This window comes from Rhinatrema bivittatum, chromosome 4, assembly GCF_901001135.1.
Source record: "Rhinatrema bivittatum chromosome 4, aRhiBiv1.1, whole genome shotgun sequence".
NCBI lineage: Eukaryota > Metazoa > Chordata > Amphibia > Gymnophiona > Rhinatrematidae > Rhinatrema > Rhinatrema bivittatum.
The window spans coordinates 413,713,714-413,731,373 of NC_042618.1; the positions used below are offsets into that span (position 1 = coordinate 413,713,714).

The window sequence follows — 17,660 nt, forward strand, 5'->3', positions numbered from 1 at the left end:
CAATACAAAGTTCTACAAAAAGCATTATACACTGAAAAATACAACTGGCTGACCCCTGCCCTTCAATTCCAAGCTTCCCAGAGATCTCTCCGATCCACCAACACTGGACTCATTCCTACTCCATCATCAAGAATGGCCCATCTGACCTCAACAAGGGAACGAGCCCTAACAGTGGCAGGTCCAACACTATGGAACAGCCTACCATCCCAACTCAGGCTCAACCCCACAACCCAATCTTTCAAAAAGAACCTAAAAACCTGGCTTTTTCAAAAAGCATACCCAACGATCACCCAACACATGAACATGAGCGCTCCCCCACACACACCCCCACACCCCTCCCTCAATACCCACATCAAATCCATATATTCACATATTGTGATCAACCCCAAAAAACTAAGCTTTCTCACTACATTAGATGCAAACTTTCAATGAAATTCTTTTCCCCTAAAATGCTTCATTATGACTCCCTACAGACCTTCTACTACCTTCTCCACAAAGTTTCATCACAAAAGATTGTAAAGCCTCACTACATAATGTTATAAAGTTCAATACAACAGGCAATAAAGTTCAATGTAAAATGTTCAATGTAAAATGTCCAATGTAAAATGTCACAAAGTTCAATGTAAAATGTTAAAAATGTTTAATCTTAAATGATACAATGTTCCATTGTAAAACAAGAAGTCTACTCTAACAGACTTCTTGTTTCCACTGTAAACTGGTGTGATATGTCCGATGAACATCGGTATAGAAAAACAAACAAATAAATAAATAAATCTGGGAAGGCTCCAGGTTTGGATGGATATACCCCACTCTTTTATAAAAAATATCACCATATCCTCAGAGCCCCCCCTTGGCAAGAATATTTAATCATATCCGGGATGGGGGCAGTTATTACCGAATGGTAATGTGGCTGGGATAACTTTATTACCCAAGCCGGGGAAAGATTCTACCAATTGCGCATCCTTTAGGCCAATCTCCCTAATTAACATTGACTTGAAACTTTTAGTAAAAATTTTGGCTTTCTGCTTGAGAGGTAGAATTGAGGGGCTCATTCACACAGATCAAGCTGGTTTCATACCAGGGCGTACAACAGCAAATAATATTAGGAAATTGATTGATTTGATATACAGTGTTCAGCGGACTGCACACCCAACAGTTTTTCTGTTGGGTGTGCAGTCCGCTGAAAAGGCTGAAAAGGCTTTTGATAGAGTATTTTAGCCCTTCTTATTTGCGGTTCTGGATAAAGTGGATCTCGGGGGTCCTTTTTCCACATGGGTGCGGGAACTTTATCGAGCACCCCAAGCCTGTTTAAAAATTAATCATAGTTACACCGAGAACTTTAAGGTACAGAGGGGAACTAGGCAGGGTTGCCCACTGTCCCCACTGCTATTGCTCTCAGTTTAGAACCCTTTGCAGCAACAATCCGACAGGACCCGGAGGTGTCCGGTATTCTGGTAGGAGCTCGTCAATACAAACTTTCTCTTTATGCAGATGATATCATTCTTTCATTAACGCAGCCTTTCTTGTCCCTGGATAAGGTAAAATGTCATCTGGAAGTGTATGGCCGTCTTTCAGGGTTTCGTGTGAACTATGATAAGCCTCAGCCCATTGTGATACAGACTTGGAACGAGAAGGGAAGCGATTGTTTCCCTTTCAGTGGACAAAGGGGCCCATTTGCTACTTGGGTGTAAATTTAGGGCTCGACATTGCAGCACTAATGCGGAATAATTATCAACCCCTTATGCAGAGTATAATGGGAGACCTGGACAAATGGGACAGACTTCAGCTTTCCTCATTTGGTAGGATAAACATCATTAAAATGAATATATTACCCAGACTGGGATATCTCTTTCAGGCTTTACCCTGTCTCCTCCAGAAACATGAGTTGAAACCCCCTTTTGAGGAAAATGTTTTATTTTATCTGGCATAGGAGACCACCGCGGGTAGCCAAGATGGTGTTGTTTTTATGGTTATTGATGTTTGGGTGGATCCTTGGACACTGTGGCAGCTGACCACGCCCACGGGGGGCAGTCCCGTGAGGGACCACAGTGTCAGGCTGGACTCTGGACACACAACACAGATTTGAATCTTTTATTAAACAGTTTTGGAAGCCATCAAAAGTGGCAGTAGTGAGTAGTGGATGTTGAACCCAGCTGGGCAGGTCTCCCAGAGAATGCTGGAACAGCGAGTCCTCTGCTAGGCAGTGCTGTAGTGGAAAGAGACTAAGAGTTATGAGTACACAATAAGAAACATTCAGAGTCCCAGGTAGAATTAGGAGAAGCTCCGAGACAGGAGAGCAGGCCCTCGAGGCGCGAGTACCTGTTCTCTTAAAGCAGAGAGACTCAGTTGTATTGTATTCACGTAGCAGTAACAGAGATTCCACTAGATAAGAGGTCTGGCACCGGAACAGAGGGCAGGCCCTCAAGGAGCGAGTACCTGGTTCCATTGAAGCAGTACTGTGGAATAGATGGTAGTTGTACTCACAGATGGAAACTGTTAGTGAAGTCTCCCAAGTAGAAAGGTTTGAAGATGCAGGCAGCGACTCAGGGAACATGGGCCCTCGAGGAGCGAGTACCGGTTTCCTGATAGCACCTGAAAGAAGCAGAAGAGAACCCCGAGGAGTGTATACCCCATTAGCAACCCCAAAGGGTGTAAGAGTTCCAGATAGCGCTGGAGTGGCAGAGCAACTTCGGTACGGAGAGCGAATCCCATCCATAGAGTTACCGTCGCTAACTCGATGAGCTAGCAAATACTGTAGGCTTAAATATCCGGGCAGCGTGACGTCATATCAGGGGGACGCCCCTGAGGTTCGCGCCAACGTGGAAATAAAGATGAGGGTGGCATGCACGCGTGCGCCCTAAGGTACCTTGGAGGAGCATGGCGGGAGGCAGCACCAAAGCTGGTCCGGGGACGGCGGAGAGGACGGCAAACAGACGCCGCAGTAGTCCGAGGTGAGCGGGAGGAGCCGTAAGTAGTGAGAGGTAGGCGGGGCAAAGCCATCGAAGACCGACGGTCGCAACAGTTGTATAGGAGCAGAAGGGATGGAGGAGTGGGACTCCCATCTATAATACACTATTATGTGGCCGCTCAATTCCGTTCGGTAATTGAATGCCATGATCCTAACTCGACCAAGCAATGGGTAGAGATAGAACAGACTTTGGTAGAGGACATTCCATTGCACACTCTGTTTTGGTCGGAGGGACTCTCCAATCAGGCTCTCAAAGACTTTCCTCCTCCTTTACAATGTACCTATCCTTTATGGAGATGTTGGAAATCAAAACTGGTGCGGAGCAAACAATATTCGATGCTTTCATCTATCCATCATTTGAGACATTTTGTTGCTGGGAGATTAAATTCAGTATTTCTCCGATGGGAGAAATTGGGGCTTACTTGTTTGGGGCAGATCTGGCGTAATGGAGTAATAGCATTTGATCAATTACAACGGATATAGGGCCTCCCTAAGTCTGACTTTTTAGCCTATGCCCAGCTGAAACACTTTGGGGCGGATTTTTAATGCCCTGTGCGCGTAAATCCGGGCGGATTTACGCGCGCAGGGCCCTCGCGCGCCGGCGCGCGCAGAGCCCCAGGACATGCATAAGTCCCGGGGTTTTTTAAAAGGGGCGGGAGGGGGCGTGTCAGGGGCGTGGCCGAACTACGCAGGCGTAAATCGTGCGATAAAGGTAAGGGGGTTTAGATAGGGCCGGGGGGGGGGGGGGGGTGGGTTAGGGAGGGGAAGGAGGGGGGAGGGCGAAGGAAAGTTCCCTCTGAGGCCGCTCCAAAATCGGAGTGGCCTCGGAGGGAACAGGCAGCGTGCGCTGGGCTCGGAGCGCGCAGGTTGCACAAATGTGCACCCCCTTGCGCGCGCCGACCCCGGATTTTATAAGATACGTGCGGCTACGCGCGTATCTTATAAAATCCAGCGTACTTTTGTTTGCGCCTGGTGCGCAAACAAAAGTACGCGATCGAGCAATTTTTAAAAATCTAACTGTTTATTAGTACCAAAGCAGTGGAGACCGATCTACAGCAGGGCCGTTCTCTTTTTGAAGGGTACTGCATTTTCGCCGGTAAAGTTCAAAAGCATATATCAAAAATATATCAATTACTGATAGGTCAAGATTGTATTCAAGGAACCCATATTGCAGCTTGGGAATCAGACCTGGGGGCCAATGGGAAGAATGTTTTCGTAATCTGGGTCGGGTTTCAATGTCGGCTGACTTGATGGAGAATAGATATAAACTTTTACATCGCTGGCATTATTCTCCGGCTTGTATAGCCAGATGGTCTCGGGGTCGACCACCTACATGCTGGCGGCAATGCTTCTAAATAGGTTCTTTCTTTCATATGTGGTGAAGTTGTCCTCACATCTAGAGGTTCTGGAAGGCTTTTCAGGGTTGGATGGAGAAAGTCCTGGGTGTCCCCGTCCCTTTGACAGCAGAGTTTTGGCTATTAGGAATTTCAGATGAGGGGTACACGGATGAGCAGCAAATATTGATTCAATATGTGGCAACTGAGGCACGAGTATTGGTGGCGGCTCAATGGAAGTCTAACACACCGCCATCCCATACACAGCTGTTAGTAAAATTACGATACTTACAGAGGCTGGAAAAACTGACGGCAATAAGAAGGGACGCCTTTTCTAAATTTCGCAGAGTATGGTCCCCGATTGCCCTCTATTTCCAAGAATAAAGAGGAATTGGAATATTGGGAGGGTCCACAAGAGGGTGGGATGGGATTACAAAACAGGGGAGGGAAGGGGGTGGGATGGGGGAAGTTGGTCCACGTAAAAGATATAGAGGATGTTTTGTTCCTGCAGTCAGTATTTTATTGGTAGCACGTATAACTACACTGCCTCTTGTAATTTTCATTCTGTATGTGATAATTCTATTCGTTGACAATATATTGTTCATGTGATTTTATATTACTAAAAGAGAGTGGACAATGTAACCCCATTATTTAAGAAAGGCTCCAGGGGCGATCCGGGTAACTATAGACCAGTGAGCCTGACTTCAGTGCCGGGAAAAATAGTGGAAACTATTCTCAAGATCAAAATCGTAGAGCATATAGAAAGACATGATTTAATGGGCCACAGTCAACATGGATTTGCCCAAGGTAAGTCTTGCCTAACAAATCTGCTTCATTTTTTTGAAGGGGTTAATAAACATGTGGATAAAGGTGAACCGGTAGATGTAGTGTATTTGGATTTTCAGAAGGTATTTGACAAAGTCCCTCATGAGAGGCTTCTACGAAAACTAAAAAGTCATGGGATAGGAGGTGATGTCCTTTAGTGGATTACAAACTGGTTAAAAGACAGGAAACTGTTACGCTTGGGCTCCGGTCAGGAGGCGTGAACACCACCCAGCAGGGTGGCTCCAGGTGGAGAGAGACAGGAAGCTAGAAACAGTGTCTGGTTCCAGGCTGGGTCAAGGCAGGCAGCAATAAGCAGTGTCTAGTTCAGGCTGGGTCAGAGCAGGCGGCAAGGAGCAGAGTCTAAGTTCAGGCTGGGTCAGGGCAGGCGGCAATGAGCAGAGTCTAAGTTCAGGCTGGGTCAGGGCAGGCGGCAATGAGCAGAGTCTAAGTTCAGGCTGGGTCAGGGCAGGCGGCAATGAGCAGAGTCTAAGTTCAGGCTGGGTCAGGGCAGGCGGCAATGAGCAGAGTCTAAGTTCAGGCTGGGTCAGGGCAGGCGGCAATGAGCAGAGTCTAAGTTCAGGCTGGGTCAGGGCACAGTAAGCAGGGCAAGGCAGGTCAGAAGGCCCGTAGGCCACACACACACAGAAGGCCCGTAGGCCACACACCATAAGCGGGGCAAGGCAGGTCAGAAGGCCCGTAGGCCACACACACACAGAAGGCCCGTAGGCCACACACCATAAGCGGGGCAAGGCAGGTCAGAAGGCCCGTAGGCCACACACACAGACAGAAGGCCCGTAGGCCACACACCATAAGCAGAGCAGGGCAGGTCAGAAGGCCCGTAGGCCACACACACACAGAAGGCCCGTAGGCCACACACCATAAGCGGGGCAAGGCAGGTCAGAAGGCCCGTAGGCTCCACACACACAGACAGAAGGCCCGTAGGCCACACACCATAAGCAGGGCAGGTCAGAAGGCCCGTAGGCCACACACACACAGAAGGCCCGTAGGCCACACACCGTAAGCAGAGCAAGCAGGTCAGAAGGCCCGTAGGCCAGGTGAGAACAACGAGGAAGGAGGCCCGAAGGCAAGGAAAGGCCCGAAGGCCGCGCAGGGCAAGGCAAGGAAAGGCCCGAAGGCCGCGCAAGGCTAGAGCAGGGAGCCCAGGTGAGCTCGATGCCGAAGCACCGAGGCAACTGTCAGGCAGGGTTATAAGGACACACCCAGAGCACAGAGTGGACAGATAAGATGGACTGGGCCTGTCCGGAAAGCCAGCACTAGAGGGACCCCTGGTGGTGAGGCGGTTGCACTGCAGCCAAAACTGTAACAGAAACAGAGAGCAGGATTAAATGGTCAATTGTCTCAGTGGAAAGGGTAAACAGTGGAGTGCCTCAGGGATCTGTACTTGGACCGGTGCTTTTCAATATATATATATAAATGATCTGGAAAGGAATACGACGAGTGAGGTTATCAAATTTGCGGATGATACAAAATTATTCAGAGTAGTTAAATCACAAGCAGACTGTGATACATTACAGGAGGACCTTGCAAGACTGGAAGATTGGGCATCCAAATGGCAGATGAAATTTAATGTGGACAAGTGCAAGGTGTTGCATATAGGGAAAAATAACCCTTGCTGTAGTTACATGATGTTAGGTTCCATATTAGGAGCTACCACCCAGGAAAAAGATCTAGGCATCATAGTGGATAGTACTTTAAAATCGTCAGCTCAGTGTGCTGCAGCAATCAAAAAAGCAAATAGAATGTTAAGAATTATTAGGAAGGGAATGGTTAATAGAACGGAAAATGTCATAATGCCTCTGTATCGCTCCATGGTGAGACCGCACCTTGAATACTGTGTACAATTCTGGTCACCGCATCTCAAAAAAGATATAGTTGCGATGGAGAAGGTACAGAGAAGGGCAACCAAAATGATAAAGGGGATGGAACAGCTCCCCTATGAGGAAAGGCTGAAGAGGTTAGGGCTGTTCAGCTTGGAGAAGACACGGCTGAAGGGGGATATGATAGAAGTCTTTAACATCATGAGAGGTCTTGAACGAGTAGATGTGACTCGGTTATTTACACTTTCGAATAATAGAAGGACTAGGGGGCATTCCATGAAGTTAGTAAGTAGCACATTTAAAACTAATCGGAGAAAATTCTTTTTCACTCAACGCACAATAAAGCTCTGGAATTTGTTGCCAGAGGATGTGGTTAGTGCAGTTAGTGTAGCTGGGTTCAAAAAAGGTTTGGATAAGTTCTTGGAGGAGAAGTCCATTAATGGCTATTAATCAAGTTTACTTAGTGAATAGCCACTGCTATTAATTGTATCAGTAGCATGGGTTCTTCTTAGTGTTTGGGTAATTGCCAGGTTCTTGTGGCCTGGTTTTGGCATCTGTTGGAAACAGGATGCTGGGCTTGATGGACCCTTGGTCTGACCCAGCATGGCAATTTCTTATGTTCTTAAGATATAGTTGTGATGAAGAAGGTACAGAGAAGGGTGACCAAAATGATAAAGGGAATGAAGCAGCTCTCCTATGAAGAAAGACTAAAGAGGTTAGGACTTTTCAGCTAGGAGAAGAGACGGCTGAGGGGGGATATGATAGAGGTGTTTAAAATCATGAGAGGTCTAGATCGGGTAAATGTGAATCGGCTATTTACCTTTTCGGATAATGGAAAGACTAGGGGGCACTCCATGAAGTTAGCATGTGGCACATTTAAAACTAATCGGAGAAAGTTCTTTTTCACTCAGCGCACAATTAAACTCTGGAATTTGTTGCCAGGGGATCTGGTTAGTACAGTTAGTTTAGCCTGTGTTTTAAAAAGGACTGGATAAGTTCTTGGAGGAGAAGTTCATTACCTGCTATTAATTAAGTTGACTTAGAAAATAGCCACTGCTATTACTAGCAACAGTAACATGGAATAGACTTAATTTTTGGGTATTTGCCAAGTTCTTATGGCCTGGATTGGCCACTATTGGAAACAGGATGCTGGGCTTGATGGTCTGACCCAGTATGGCATGTTCTTATGTTCTTGATAGCGCGAATAGCAGCATATCAACTATACATGACCCAATATAATAGAAATCCCTGGAAACAAGTCCAGGAGATTGCGGAGACATTACCACAGCAACAACAAGAAACCTTGTCCTCCATCCTACACAAAGGATTGGAAGCAGGCAAACATGAAGTCAGAGCTCCCTACAATTCTTTTGAAACAGCATCCTGAGTCTTGGCAGCAGATATCAGTGCTAGGCGCTGGGCCTGGCTCAAGGCCTCAGACCTATGCCCAGAAGTGCAGGTCAAACCTGCAGATCTACCCTGACCAGGAGACAACCTGTTCGGGGACAAGATCCAGGATGCAGTGGTCCAATTAAAAGACCACCATGAGACCCTGCGTCAGTTGTCAACTGTCTCCCCAGATATTCCCTTCGTAGCCTGCAGGGGCACACGTAGGGACACCAGGAAACAATTCTACCGGCCACATAGATATTTCCCTCCTGCGTCCCATGCACGACCAGCTCAGGCACGCCAAGCGAGAACACCTAGGCTGCAGCCTGCTCCACAAGCGGGCTCTGCGGCTGGATTTTGACTTCTTGGTCAACAACCGAAGCGACCCATCAAATCAACTTTCTGGAGTTTTGGGCAATGCGGTACGCTCTTTATGCATTCCAGGACTGCCTCTCCAACAAAGTTGTCCTGATTCAAACAGACAACCAAGTTGCAATGTGGTACCTGAACAAACAGGGGGGCACTGGCTCTTATCTGCTCTGCCAGGAGGCAGCGCAAATTTGGGTCTGGGCCCTGTCGCATTCCATATTACTGTGAGCCACTTATCTGCCAGGCACACAGAATGCACAGGCAGCCCCACAAGTAGTCTCTGGATCCCTCGGTTGCGAGCAGAATCTTCCACAGGTGGGGGTCAGCCAACCTCTTTGTGTCCATTCAGAACCACAAAGTGGAACGCTTCTACTCCCTGCGCAGGGACTGGAGAGCACCAACCATGGATGCCTTCGCCTGTCCCTGGAACACAGGCCTGCTATATGCGTACCCTCCGATTTTGCTAATTAGCAAGACTCTCGTGAAGCTACAACAGGACCGAAGCTCAATGATACTCATAGCCCCGTATTGGCCACACCAAGTTTAGTTCCTCATACTTCTTGACCTCTCTGTCCAGGAACCCATTCGCCTAGGCACATCGCCCAATCTCATAACACAGAACCACGGCAAGTTACGTCACCCGAACCTCCAGACCCTGTCTCTGAGAACCTGGATGTTGAAAGGTTGATACTACAATCACTCAATCTTTCTACGGACGTCTCTGAAGTCCTCATAGCTTCATGGAAGCCTTCCATGCGGAGGTCTTACTGCTCTAAATGGAAGAGGTTCACCTTGTGGTGCACACAAGGCTTGGTCCCCTTTTCTTGCTCCACATCGAATCTGTTAGACTATCTCTGGCACCTTTCGGAATCTGGTCTCCAGAAGTCATCTATCCAAGTACACCTTAGTGCCATCTCTGCTTACCTCCAAGGAGTAGGGGATGTCCCGATAACAGCTCAATCCATGGTGAGTCGCTTCGTGAGAGGCTTATTACAGCTTAAGCCTCCTCTATGGCCACAGGTCGTGGCATGGGACCTCAATGTTGTCCTTGCACGGCTCATGCACACTCCTTTTGAGCCCTTGCACTCCTGCGAACTCAGATACCTTACATGGAAAGTACTTTTCCTAGTAGCCATCATGTCTGCTCGCAGGGTAACTGAGTTACAGACCCTTGTGACCCACTCACCCTACACAAGGTTCCTCCATGACCGGGTGGTTCTTCGCACTCACCCTAAATTCCTTCCTAAGGTGGTAACTGATTTCCATTTAAATCAGTCCATAGTCTTGCCCACTTTCTTTCCAAGGCCTCACGCTCACACAGGTGAGCAAACTCTGCATACCTTGAACTGTAAGCGTGCTCTTGCATTTTATTTAGACCGCACCACAGTCCATAGGAAATCCACCCAACTCTTTGTATCTTTTGATAAAAACAAACTTGGACTTCCGTTGGGCAAGCAGACACTCTCCAACTGATTGGCAGACTTTCTCCCAGGACAAGTCTGGTAGCATTGCATTCTGCTACCAGCAAGCAGGCCTTCCACTGCAGGGACGTGTGAAAGCACACTCCGTCAGAGCCATGGCAACGTTAGTAGCACACTATCGTTCAGTACTGACTGCCGACATCTGCAGGGCTGCGACATGGAGCTCTCTCCACACCTTCGCAGCTCACTACTGTCTTAACAAGGCTGGGCAACAAGACTCTGTCTTTGGCCAGTCTGTCCTAAGGAACTTATTCCCAGTGTAGGAACCCAACTCGTCCTACCTTGACCCGCTGTGAATTTCAGGCTGCCTCATTATTGCCAGCAGCACCAAAGTTGTGGTGCCTGTTGCACATTTTGAGTGCTGATTGGCTTCCTGTGTTATGAGTCAGCCTGTAGCTTGCTATTCACCTATATGTGAGGACTACCATCCTGCTTGTCCTGGGAGAAAGCAGAGTTGCATACCTGTAACAGGTGTTCTCCCAAACAGCAGGATGTTAGTCCTCACGAAACCCACCCGCCACCCCGCGGAGTTGGGTTCATTATCGTTTTCTTATTTTAGTTTTTGCTCATACTTTTGCTACAAATGAGACTGAAGAGGGACCCCTTGTGGCTACAGGATTAGTGGCATGCTGGGCATGCTCAGTGTGCCAGTCAAAGTTCTAGAAACTTTGACAAAAGTGTTCTGTGACAGGGCACCATCTGATATCACCCAGATGTGAGGACTAACATCCTGCTGTCCTGAGGGAATACCTGTTATAGGTAAGCAACTCTGCTTTCCTTATACATGCCCAGATTTAGGCGTAGGCAACATAAGCAACTGTCTCTGGTGCCAAATTTTTATAGACACGAGTGAGGCTTTCAAATTTGCGGATGATACAAAATTATTTAGAGTAGTCAAATCACAAGCGGATTGTGATACATTACAGGAGGACCTTGCTAGACTGGAAGACTGGGCATCCAAATGGCAGATGAAATTTAATGTGGACAAGTGCAAGGTGTTGCATATAGGGAAAAATAACCCTTGCTGTAGTTACACGATGTTAGGTTCCATATTAGGAGCAACCACCCAGGAAAAAGATGTAGGCATCATAGTGGACAGATAATACTTTAAAATTGTCGGCTCAGTGTGCTGCAGCAGTCAAAAAAGCAAACAGAATGTTAGGAATTATTAGGAAGGGAATGGTTAATAAAACGGAAAATGTCATAATGCCTCTATATTGCTCCATGGTGAGACCGCACCTTGAATACTGTGTACAATTCTGGTTGCCGCTCCTTCTGGCAGGGCAGGGCAATGCACTCACCTCCTTCTCTCAGTAGCATCACGGTCCTGTTAAAATTGATAGAGTGGTTGGTGGGGCCTATTTCACAGCCCCTTTCTCACACACAAACTCATTCATACCCCCTCTCTCTCTCACACATACACACACAGGCTCTGTTTCACACACATAACCTCTCTCTTCCTTACAGGATTCTGGCTCTCATACACACACACACATACAGGCTCTCTGGCTCTCAAATGTGTACACACAAGCACAGGCTCCCTGGCTCTCATACACATGCACCCACTGACACAGGCACCTGATGATGTCATTCAATCACCGGCAGCCAGGAGGGAGGAAGCAATCTGTGCTGCAAGGCCACAATCCTTCGATTGTTCAGGAGCAGGGAGGATGAATGAGGGGATCACAGCAGTACCGTGGGAGTGAGCAATGTTAAGAAAATCATGTGTCGTTCCACTGCCACTAATGAGGCTTCTCCCGTTGTTGGCAGCCATCCCCTGTTCCAACGCCTATGAGTGGAAAAAGCAGTGTGGCCCTGCCAGAATCATCAGCGGGCCGTGCTGCTTTTACAAGTACTGAGGCCCCACATGGCAGTGCTATGGCACCTTTCAGTAGCTGTGCTTATGGCCGTGGCCATAGGCCCGCTCCGGTTCCGTCCATGGGTCCATTTGTGCCCCTTTGAGAACACACAAAATGGGATCGATTTGCTCCAGTGCTTGTGTGAAATGTGGCACACTATTAGCCACATTTCTTCACTGCTATGGGAATGCCCGCTAATTAAATGTTTTTGGGAAGACATAAGAACATACGGAATGAGATATTTTTGATCACAGAAAAATGTGCTCTGGACAAGCTCTTTTTGCATTTTAGGTTATAATAAAAGTGGAAATTTTATTGAAAAAGACCATAAGGCGTTCTTATTAACATTTTATTTGATAGCAAAATGTTGTATTCTAATTAATTGAAACAGACAACCCCTCCATTGGTAACAACGTGGAAATACATATGATCGAACTGTTTCAGATGGAATATTGGTCTGTATACCATAAATTGAAAAAGGTGAAAGTATTTTTTCAGAAAACTTGGGGATGGTTTCATTGCACATTATCAGCAACATTCTCTCTCAATTTTCTATTGGGTCAAAAACTAGTGATGCTATGGACCTGACAAAGCCTTATGTAAAACTCCTTGTTATATCTTTTACTGTGCCTCAGGTGGTAGGAATGTTTCCTGAGGGGTTCAATTGTCAATTTAAGTTTATTCATTTAATTGTGTAACTAATTCATTTTTTCAAGAATGGTAATGTTTTTTGATTGCTTCGTTAACATATAATTGGGGAGAAAATGTAACTATAGTGTGTTTTGGATACTGTTCCTTGTCTGTAACAATAAAGAGAATTAAAAAACATTCAGTGCAATGCCTTCAGCAGCTTTGGCAGCACGTTTCCTCCTCCTACACAGACTTCCTGTTAAGATGGAAACCTATGTGTGGGGTGGGGCACCTCTGGGTCATTCAGGGTGCCAGGGCTGGGGAAGGCCCCATGCTGATTTTTACTTCATCTTCCAGCACCTACATGAAAGAAGCGGTGCTGAAACTTGTAGATGAGGAGGGAGGGTTCGTGCCCTACACCCCCTCCCCCTCAGGGAGGAGTAGAGAGGATAACCCTACCCCCATTACCTATGGGTGCCTTCTGCCTTAATCTGACCCTGTCCATATATTCAGTTGGATAAACATCCGGCTGAATATATTTACTTAAAGTTATCCAGCTATTTGTAGCTGGATAACTTAAAAACTTAACCAGTTATGTTTGAATATAGCCATTTTGAATTTTAAGTTATCCAGCCTTGTGTGGCTGGATAACTTGCTACTTATCCGGATATCTTCAAAAGACATCTGGGTAAACAGCACTGCTACTTATCCAGATATCTTTTGAAGATAAGAACATAAGAAATTGCCATGCTGGGTCAGACCAAGCCCAGCATCCTGTTTCCAACAGAGGCCAAACCAGGCCACAAGATACCCGGATAAGTAACACTGTTTATAACCAAAAAAAGTAAACTTATAAAAGGGCCTGTGGCCCAATCCTCAACATCCCCAACAAAATATCTTCTGGTTCTTTGGGCCGTGCATCCCCACCCAAATACTAAAAAAGGTTTCAGGGCTCATAGATTGGGCTCCGCTTCCCCTGTTCATTAAAAAAAATGCCTCTCTTGTAGCCACCACCCAACCGCAGACCGTATTTTCACACCTATCCACTCCCTTCCCAGACCCTCCCCTGCTGGAGGCAAGGTACCCATTTCCCTGTTCCTGGTATTTCCAGAACAGCATCTGTCAGTGGCTGCAATGGAAGGGTGACTGCCGGGGTTATAGCTGGAATCTGCCTGGTCAGAGGCTTAAGCCTTGAGGAAGTGGCCACACGATAGCTGTGCCAAATCTGTGAGTGCTGAAGCTACCCCGGGACATATCTTGCCCATATAAAAGACCTACTGCCAACAGTTTAAATCCAGATTAAAAAAACAAAGGCCCATACTAAGAAGGACACTGCTGAGGGTGGAAGAGAAGCAGAGCTGAGAAACAAGAGAGGCTTTAGCTCTCCTCTAGCACCTTGTGGCTACAACATGGCCGCTGTTCCCACGTTTGCAAAACAGGAACCAGCCAAAGAAGAGCCTGACTGCCTACAGGCATAATTATGAGCGCAGCCTCCTTGAGTCCTCTGAGGCAGCACACTCATCTTTTCGCAATATCTTCCGGTCCCCTTTCTATCCAGAGAGCTCAAAGGGCAAGAAGATACTGGAATGACTGAGAAAGCTGCTTCAACAGCATTTTGCTTTTAAAAAATTCTTGTGAGCCCAAAGTACCAGAGAGCTTTGGGAAAGCTGGGGCTATCCCTGAGGCCTTACCTTGACCCATACGGAAGGCCTATAGGCCTTTGAAAAATTCCCATGAAATAGCTGTCCCAAGGTAGAGAGGAGACAACAAATGCTGGGGTAGCTGAGAGGGCTTTAACCTGTGCAGAAGCTGTTCTAGATGCCACTGCCATTGCTTCTCTGGACTGAGGGAGGAAGCCTGAAGTTCCCCTTCACACCCTTTGGCTGCAAAATGGCCACCAGCGGCTCCTCCGTGCTTTTGGGATCCTGTGGAGAACTGCAGTACCTCATTGGTCTCTGTTCCGGACACCCCCTCCTACCCAAACACACGGCTGCAAAGATCCCACCTGAGCCGCCAAACATTTGCGGCACATTTTGGTGCCACTGACTGCTGGCACCTTCCTCAGGTTGCGGGTTGTGCAGAGTGCGGTTTTCCTCCAGTGCTCCACAGCTGGCGCTATCTTGCCTGTCAAGCTTGTTCCCTAAGGGGAAACATGGCTGCAATCTAAAGTAAAAACTTTGTGGCGACTCACCCCGTTGAAGGAGACCAAAAAACTCCTCAGAAGTCTCCTTCTTGCAAACCCAACTGCCGCGTCTCTGCCACTGAAACAACAAGACTCCTATCCTACTCCCTTTTTTTCATTATTGCAACTGCTGAGAAAAAAACATCTTCAATTAAAGGAAAAGCAGCTCAATCCAAAGAAAACTGAATGAGCAGGGCAAAATAGGAATAATGGGACAATATGTAACAGGGAGGGGGAGGAAGGCATGGGCCGATCTCACCTCCCCCTCCTGGAAGCCCCCTGGCTCTAACCCGACTCATGGAGGAAGGGAGTCCAAGGCTTTCATCTCCGGAGCCAATTTCCTGCAATCATCAAAGGACTCTGCTCAACTGAGGGAGGGAGAAATACTTTCACCTCAATATTTTCCTATTTAGCCTACAACAGTCCACAGCACAGGATGCTTGCCCATCTGCTGAAGAAAGAGAATTCTGGCAGGCTGAGGTCAGTATGGATTCACATATGGAGTGACAGTCAATTTGCTGATCTCTATTTCCATCTGCTGGTTAGCGTGCATAACCCACTTGTCTGAACTAGTCTGACTGGATGAAGAGGAGTGGGGCTTTATTCAGTACTTCTAATTAAATGTACTGCTAGACACACATTGGAGATGTTACACCTGGGCTGAAAAGAAGCTGAGGCAAATCTGAACTACTACATTAAAATAAGAGCAGTTTCATGTGTATGTACGCCTCGGCTATATTTAATGTTACATCTCGTTCTTTTCTCTTAATAACAATAATGAAATAAAACAAAGTGTGTGTTAATAGGTAAAGGCCACCTGGTGCAGCCAATCTGCCCATTTGTGCCTGCTCACCGTGCTGCCTCAGGAGTTTCTCCTTTCATTCCCCATTCTCAAATAGTCATTTAATCCTAAGAATATTTTATAAACCTCACAGCTGTAGATACGTTCATGGCTTTTCAAAAATGTAAGTGTCCTCCTGCTTAATCCCACACTGCTTTCTAAGGTGTCTACATTCTACATTCCTTCACATCTGTACTTCCTCCGACTTAATAAGTCGGAGAAACTGGGGCCAGAACAGCAACAGACACTTTAATCCTTTTGGTCTGAAATCCCAACATTTTTATACAGGGTGGCCCATGGAAAGTAGCCTGCCTCCAATGCACTGGTATTGGAAGCGGGCTACTTTTCCATGGGCCACCCTGTAGTAGTTTGAGCTATCCAATTACTTTCTGGGTAATTGAAAGCAGTAATGTTCCCCTAACTTTGGCTACATAACCTACCAGTGGCATAGAGATATTCTTAAGGAAGCGTGCTGCATCATGTTTGAGCTTTCAATCACATTGATTCATGAACCAGTGAAGATACACATTTCATTTACTGCAACTTTTTATATTTTCCCTCATTGCTAAGGGTTGTTTGCATCATAAATTTCTATTGCATTTTCCCTCCGCATTTTATGGCTGAAATATTTTAAGACTATGTACAGTCTCAGATGACAAGTCCATAGAGCATAAACCCCAGGTAAAGAAGCATGCAAAGACAGGCCAATGATGGTGCATACAGTTCAGCTGTAATGGAAGAGAAGGCTTAGACCCAGAAATTATATTTCAGTTAGCATGCATGCTCTTCCCTCCTGTGCCTCAAACTCTTACAATAAATGACTATGAAAGAAATTGCAATTTGGGCATCAACACATTATTTTACTTGTCATCTCTCTAGTTTCTTCTTCATACCATTATTTTGCAGTTAAGCAACGAATGTACTCCAACGAATGTCAGCATATAAAAGCAAATAAATAAATAAATAAATAACGACTTCCTTTCCTGCTTTCCTTTGCCATAATCAGGCCGATGCAATATCAGCACACCTTAAATGGGTGCTCGTGACTGAGCATCTGCTCTCCTAATGCGCGCTGATGCACCTTTCTTGGGTGTCCGATTTAATATTTAAATGGGCTGCTGTGGTAAAAAGGAATTGCTAGGGAAATTCTGCGCCTCTAGTGCCGCCTCAGCAGCAGGCACCCAGGAGAGGTGGCTGTCATTAAGTTAGGAAAACAGACGCTCCATTTTAGAAGCATCCATTTTCCTAACCTGACCTTCAGAGACTTTTTGTTTTTTTGCTGGTTCTTTTTTCAGTTCCTCCGACTTAAGATCACCACGATATTAAGATGGAGGAAGTACAGAAAAGCAGTATTTTCTGCTTTTCTGTTTACTTTTGGGACTCCTCAAGAATTAACACCTGCTCCGGGGCAGGTGTTAATTTTTGAGAGTAAAAATGTGTGTGTTGGACACACTATTAGCTACACGCTGGTTTGGATGTGCATTTTGGATGCACTAATCCCCATACTGAATAAGGGGGTTTTGGACGCGCCTCCAAACGAGTGTAAAGCGTGCACTTGGCCAAGTGCACTATATTGTATCGGCCTTAAAGTGTGCAATGGCTGCACTAATGACCAGAATGGCACAGGAGAGCTAGGTCCTAGCAGCTTCACTTCTGACTGAATGTCAGATTGTAAAATGTGTCATTTGATTTAATAATAGATGTTGTGTAGGGACAGAAGGTTGATACTGTTGGCGTAAGTCATTCACAGTCAGTAAGTTTGTTATTGAGGTGAAAAGAAAGATAAAAATCTATTTCTTTTCACCTCAATAACAAATGTATTGACTTCTACTCTTGTACAGTAGATAATATGGAGTAAAATGATAATTTACATAAAGGAATGTGCGAAACGCCAAGTTTCTAACCTGACAGCACTGCCTTGGAAGTTGAGAAAGCACTAATTGC

At 46.3% G+C, this 17,660-nt stretch overlaps 1 protein-coding gene across 1 annotated transcript in view; it reads right to left on the bottom strand.

The window, feature by feature from the left end:
- Window positions 1-17,660, bottom strand: part of P4HTM (prolyl 4-hydroxylase, transmembrane) — a 104,492-nt gene that overhangs the window by 9,711 nt on the left and 77,121 nt on the right. The window lies entirely within an intron of this gene.